This window comes from Diadema antillarum, unplaced genomic scaffold (genome assembly GCF_040938485.1).
Source record: "Diadema antillarum isolate AM-2024a unplaced genomic scaffold, OU_Dant_1.0 seq00000981_RagTag, whole genome shotgun sequence".
Classification (NCBI taxonomy): domain Eukaryota; kingdom Metazoa; phylum Echinodermata; class Echinoidea; order Diadematoida; family Diadematidae; genus Diadema; species Diadema antillarum.
The window spans coordinates 1,330,769-1,337,762 of NW_027271821.1; the positions used below are offsets into that span (position 1 = coordinate 1,330,769).

General features: G+C 38.1%; 1 long non-coding RNA gene across 1 annotated transcript; it reads right to left on the reverse strand.

Moving 5' to 3' along the window:
* Positions 1-638: 638 nt before the first annotated feature.
* On the reverse strand, positions 639-6,495 carry LOC139742126 (uncharacterized). Its single transcript, XR_011711663.1, has 3 exons — positions 6,202-6,495; positions 4,744-4,888; positions 639-1,854 (listed from the first exon to the last, which is right to left on the reverse strand). It is a non-coding gene; the product is annotated as an uncharacterized lncRNA (long non-coding RNA).
* Between the last annotated feature and the right edge of the window lie 499 nt (positions 6,496-6,994).

The following is a 6,994-nucleotide window of genomic DNA, read 5'->3' on the forward strand; positions in this document are numbered from 1 at the left end:
ACTTTTCCAGGTTGGCCCATATTTTGTTTTAGGTAGGACTTTCCTTTTGTTTGTGCGTCTTTTAAGGAGTCTTCCTAATAACACATGTGCTGTTTTTGCACTCTTCTGGCATTCTTTCGCTTGTCTTTTCTGGCCTCTAACTTCGTCTTCTGCTACCTTCCTACGTTTCCTTTCATTTTCTAGTTCATGTTCCATTTGTCTTTTAACTCCACCGAGATTTAATTTATATATGGTGCTTTTCAACTTGTCCAAAAATTGTTGACCTTGCCTGCCACCAGCACTCAAAGCCTTTGATGCAGGTCGCATAATATATCGTATTTTGTCATCGAGACGTTTAACAATGCCAGCATCTGCATATTTTGCATCAATGCTGTTCAAATGAAATATTTTCTTTAGTACAGATTCACTCTGTTTGAGTCCAGGTCCCATATCACTTTCGCGTACTAGCTGGTACAAAGTAAAGCAATTGATGTAAATTACCCACGATTCTGAATTTGTTCCAGAAGGTGCACCAAATACTGCAGGTAGAAAACTTACACTAAATACTAAGTATAGTGCCAAAGAGGAAAAAATTAGCTTCACAGTCAACAGTTTCATTTTTTTATTATTTTTTTTTTTGGGGGGGGGGGGGGGGGTTTAAACAGTAATTTTTAGCACAATAGTCATAATTCAATACAAAGTAAAGTCAGCTGGAAACTTAGGTTTTTAGATTGAAGCTTACACAATTCAGGCAGTGTAATTCTCACTGTAAGTACTGTGTGTCCAAAGTTGAATCGACCAAAATGAGTCAGCGATGAACACAATCAAAAATCTAAATCAGTTGGAAGATTTCAAAACTTCCACCCAGTTCAAACACCAGTGTAAGTTACATCATTGTACACACACAGTTTGAACTCAGATACACGCATATCTGGAAAAGTTTCAATTAAATATGAATTTGAAAGTTTGATGAGCTAAACAACCATATGAATCGGTCCGAATGTGTACTTGAATTACTTGAAAGTCACAGTTTGAACTCAGATATATCTGGCAAAGTTTCAATTAAATATGAATTTGAAAGCCTAATGAGCTACACAACCATATGAATTTGTCCGAATGTGTACATGAATTACTTGGAAGTTACAGATGAGATAACAAGCCCATGCTTTATAAGGTGACCCCTACTTTGCCTAGTTCAAACTTGTTTCCTCGATCTTTCACGAAACGAAAAACAAGAAGATGTCCACGATGGAGTAGTTTTTTGTCAAGTTGTTTTGTTTCCACATTTACAACATATTGTTCCAGGCACCTTCTTTCATGTATCCATATCTGTATAGTGCTCTCCACAACATAAGCAAAGTCTCCTGCTGCATTGACTATGCGAAAAAACCAATCAGTCCCTAGAAATGTGGCAACGGATGCCCAATCAGCTGTGAAGATGTCTTTCCTTTTCAAACGGACTGGATGACCATTTATGACCTCCACAAACCTATTGAATGTTTCTACTTGTATGGGAATATGCAGAGTAACTTCGGTGTCCTGAACACGGGAAATATTGAGGTTTTCTTTCACCTTGACAAGCAAATCCTTTTTCACAAGTTCCAGAGCATCTGATTTTTCCTCATTCACATCTACAACTTCACTTTTAAGTCTCCATTCATTGTACTTATCTTCCCATCCGACATAATGGACTAAAACTTCATCACCTTTATCAGATATTCTTTCATCGAGGACTTCCAAGCGGAATAGCGTAGCTGTGGACCATTTGTCTTTCTTTTCGTGAAGACGTTCATTTAAGTTCACACTGACATCTTCAAAGCCATGGTCGTGAATTGAAGCATAATCCACACGCCTCTTCTTTCTCAGATCCATAACCTGAAAGAAATATTTACAAAAAGAACACAATTTTTGGCTCTGTGCATGGTCCCTAGTACATTTTATGAAGACCGAGGTGAAGTGGAACAGGAGGTGAAGTGGGACGGCTTAGTGCAAAAAGCGCGGCGCGTTAAATGGCCCGTCAATCAGCGCGTTAAACGGCGCGTTGCAAAAAGCTCAATTTTTTTCCGAACAATTGGTATTTGCGCTGTTGGTATTCATACAATGACATGCACTACGTGTTACAAAAAAAAAAACATTTCCCACTTTTGATCCTTAATAGTTCGAAAACTAAATCAGATAACACTGTCATGGATTTAGCTGAATAGTGTACAATAATTTAGTTGGAGTCGATTTGAATATGAAAGAATAGGTTTCATTAAATCCATGATTAATTTTAAAGTTAGGGTCCAGATTTTGGTCAGAGTGTGTGCTTACAATGACCCTGAACAATGGACATGAATACCACTTTTTCAGAGCTCTGCCGACTAGGCTTCTTGTCTCTTGCTCCAGGGCACATAAATACTTTATTATCAATTCATGTGGCTTGCCCTGGGCTCTGCTAGTCTGAATTCATGGTATCGAAAAAAAACTATAAATTTGTCAGATTACTAGTAAACAATTGTGTTAAAAAAAACTTTAGATTTTAAGCTTATACCAAATTTAGTGATAGCCTCATTGAGACAAATTTTGAAAATGATTGTCAGCTGGAATGAAACGTGTGGTATGCAAGCACATGGAAACAGGGCTTACTTTTTTGTGCGTGCATTTTACCCTTTGCCATGAATTCAGGTTAGCAGTGTCTAGGGCAATCCAACATAAATCATTAATAAAGCATTCATGTGCTTGTGAGCAAGAGACCAGAAGCTTAGTCGGCAGAGCTCTGAAAAAGGTCATGAAGGTGGTATCCATGTCCATTGTTCGAGGTCATTGTAAGCACACACTCAGATACACAACATTGCTTTCTGTGTAATTAAAGATCAAGTTTTCTACCGAGAATTAGAATTTGACCAAAATCTGGAATATAACTTTAAAATCAATCATGGATTTATTGAAACCTATTTATGCTTTCGTATTCAAATCACCTCCAACTAAATTGTACACTATTAAGCTATTTCTCATATCCACGACAGTGTCATCTGATATATAGTTTCCGAACTATTAAGGATCAAAAGTAAGAAATGTTTTTTCTAACAAGTAGTACATGTCATTGTATACATACATTTAATAGCACAGCCATAGACATGACATCGTCTAAGTTACCGACCCAAAGTTAAACGAAATTCGTGGTGAGTAGCTTTTAATACTTGTTTTGCATATCTTATTTCCTTGTGAAAACCGCAAAACTAATTCAATAGAATGTCCTAATCAATTTATTCGGCGTTGATTGATTCTAATCGTCTAGTTTTAAATAGGGTTGGCCGCTCATTTCCCTATTAATTACAGACGTCCTTATAAAATAAGAGGCCAGTGAATTTCCGACAGATTTTCATTCGGTCTATCCTACTGGCAAATCAGTTGACCGATTAGCCAGCAAACATAAAATACCATATGTGGGACTGCACTGGTATTTTCACCAAAACACGCGCAGAATGGCTCCTAAAACTACAGACGATTAGAATCAATCAACGCCGAATAAATTGATTAGGACAATCTACTGAATTAGTTTTGCGGTTTTCATCAAAAAAGAATAGAATTTCCAAAACAAGTAAAGTTACTCACCGCAAATTTCGTTTAACTTTGGGTCTGTAACTTTGACGGTGTCATGCTGACTTTCCGTAACGCTCCACTACCGCCCATCAGCTACAGTGTATGCAATACCTATGGCATAATTATGCTGTGCTAATGTATATGTATATGTATATGTATATGTATAATGATCGACATGTATAAATACCAACAGCGCAAATAGCAATTACTCGAAAAATAGAAAACTTTTTGCAATGCCACAAAAATCTATATTTTATTCATTTTTTACGCGCCGTTTGATGCGCCATTTCACGCGCCATTTAACGCGCCGCGCTCTTTGCACTAAGCCAGTGGGACAGCTCTATAACTCAAACACTAATAAACTGATGAACAGTCTGCTTTTGAAATATCCCTTAACAGGTGTTGCTAAGCACTCTTCATCTAGATTTAAAAACGTGTCCTTTTTTCACAGGTCTTGCTGCCTTCTTGAAATGGTAAGTAAATTTACAGATACCATACAAGGCTGTGGAGGTATTACACCTGAGTTACATAATGGTCTGGTAGATGTGTAAAAGAATTCACGAAATTTCTTAGGATAATACCTAAACCTCTGATTATGAGCTAATTTTTAGTATTTTTTACCAATGGGGTAAACTGACACACCGATTCTTATTGCACTCCCTGTCCAACTTCTCCCCACGATGTCCCACTTCTCCCAAATAAGTTTCTTACTGTCCCACTTTACCCCTGCCAGTGTCCCACTTCTCCCCAGGGTGTCCCAAGTCACCCCCTAATTCCCCAAATAACAGTTTGTAAAGTCATTGATTACATACAGAGGAAAGACGAAGGCCTAATAAAAACTACTGCACAATACACCGCAGTACCCATTGTCTTTGACGTGTAAACAGGAGCTGGCTATCCTAAATATTCTGGGAGTTACAGGGTAGAATTCATAAAATTGAAAATATGTCCCACTTCTCCCCAGTCTCCCCAACATATGCATAAATCAAAAGTGAAATGACAATAACTGCCAGTATGACTAAAACTATTATTGACTTTTTTTTTTTTATTCCAAGCAAATTATACAGTTTAAGTCCTAGCCTGGCTATTCATAACATGAACAGAAACAAAAATATAGTGCATACTTTAAGTTTATAGCACAGTGACAGAGAAGTCAAAAAATTCATGCAGTGATTTTACCAGTTATAATTCTAGCATCTTGCTGTGCAGCAGGTCGACTGAACATTCGCTTGTACATCCTGGCTGATCAGAGTATTTCGTCTCTGGCTGAGCACCGACTGAACATCATGAGCCGCAGTAGAGGATGATGGCAGTGGAGGTCTGTCTGTGATATATAAAACAAAAGGAAATTGTTTTTGTCTATTGATGACTTTTAAAGAAAAAAAGAAAATTGTCTCAAATTCCTTTGGCTTGGGGCTAAAATCGTGTTTTTTGTTGTTGGGTTTTTTTGGGGGGCCGAAGAGAAAACAGTAGATCTATAGGCTACACAGAATTTTTTCAAATTGCATTTTTAGGTAATTATTTTGCATACATGTAAATTTGCTTTGCAGCCAAATGAATTTCCTTTTATTCCCTTGAAGTGATGCAAGAAAACAAGAAAACAAACAAACAGAAAAGAAAGCCAGACCCAGAGTCTCTTTAAAACCAAAGTGAGAGAAAAAAAGGAAATGCAGTGTCAGTGCAGGCTCTTACAAGTTGAATCCTTCGATCCAAATTAACGTTAGACCCAACATTACCTTAATTTTAATCATTAGCATGGGATGGGAAGCCGGGATAAACATTTTTTTACCCCCTCCCCAGTAAATACTTTACTTACTTTACTCCAGCAATGTTACTAGGACCAGTGGCGGATCCAGGGGGGCGCAAACGGCGCGCGCCCCCCTTTAATTTTTCTGATTTTTTTTTTTTTTTTTTAGCAAAAAAAAAAAAAATTAGAAAAATGGCAGATGACGGAAAGAAAATGTGTTGCCTATCCCCCCCCCCCCCCCCCATTGAGAATGATTTTCATTCAAGATTCTCTTGCTAGTCAGTGTGCGGTGACGGGAAAAAAGTTCCCCCCCCCCCCCCCCCCCCCCCCACTGAGCATGATTTTGGAGATTCTGCTGATGGCAGCCGACGATGGAAAAAAGTGAGCCCCACCCCCCCTTTAGTTTAGGCTTTAGAGGTTTCTACTAGAATTAGGGAATTCCTGGATCCGCCGCTGCTAGGACTAAGTCTAAGCCTGTTCATCGATCAAATGAGTAAGATTAAGAAAGATGATGAATCATTAATATAGACATACAAATGCACACACACACACACACACACACACACAGTTCAATACAATTATTTTCCTTCTGTATGCATGCAATGCACGAGTTCTGAGAGTACCCAGTAAGCGCAGCCAGCTGATCCGCGTTATTGAAACCCCTTGACTTCCCCTGAGCAAGGATGGTACGACCCGGTTCGCTGGCTGCCTGCAGATTTCAGTGTAACGACATCGTACCGAAAGAATTATGGATTTTATTCAATCATCCCTTTTAACGATTCTGTGCATGCCATCAGGCTCAACATACTTTACAATGTTCCTCAAACGTTTATTTATAAACAGGTATAACTTTGATGATATAATATTAAAGAGAAACAAGTTAAACTTACCAAAATTTGCGGCTATGCCCGAGCCAGACAGGAGGCAACACAACCGGTGGGCAACGTAACACACGTAAATCAGTGCAATTCCGGTTTCCGCGGAACTCATAGCAAACTTCCCAAAATGAGACAAAGCTCCCAATTGGTTTAATCTTTTGACGGGGGTATTATTCATCCAATGGAAATGCTTTATATATCAAACTGTTCAGAATAACCTGAAGGACTTCAATCTTTTTCCGGTGATGAAAAATAGCCCACTCCCGGCAAGAAACCGCTAGATATAGTCGGAAGAGTTCAGTAAGAAAGATCGATACCACAGAAATTTTGACCAAATTAATGAAAAGTGAGCAATAAATGACGGTGCAATGGAACAACAAAAAATCTTAATTTTTACATCATCATAAAGAAGAAAAGTTAAATTTTCTAATGCTCTTTCCGGTGGTGAACTAGGCCGATCGAATCAGAAGATATGGTTGAAGAAAGGAGGAAATTACACATTTTTACTGCTATTTACTGCAGCGCGCGGTGGGTTTAAAGAGGTTGATGCTTAAGTGTATGGGTAAAATCCATATGTGTGTTGTGCACCGTTTATATTAAGTCTAGCTAATTGCTTTTTAATGTTAGTCTTTTTGCCCACGAGGAGACTGCAAAATACAAGCTTAGCTTTTTAGCATGTCTCCTCCATTTCCTGCAACTTTAGTTTTAATTCAATTTTCATTTGCTTTTTTGATGCGTTTATAGTATTGTTAACTTCACGTATTTGTCTTTGTTACTACATTGTATTGATGTTGTGTTATTTCGT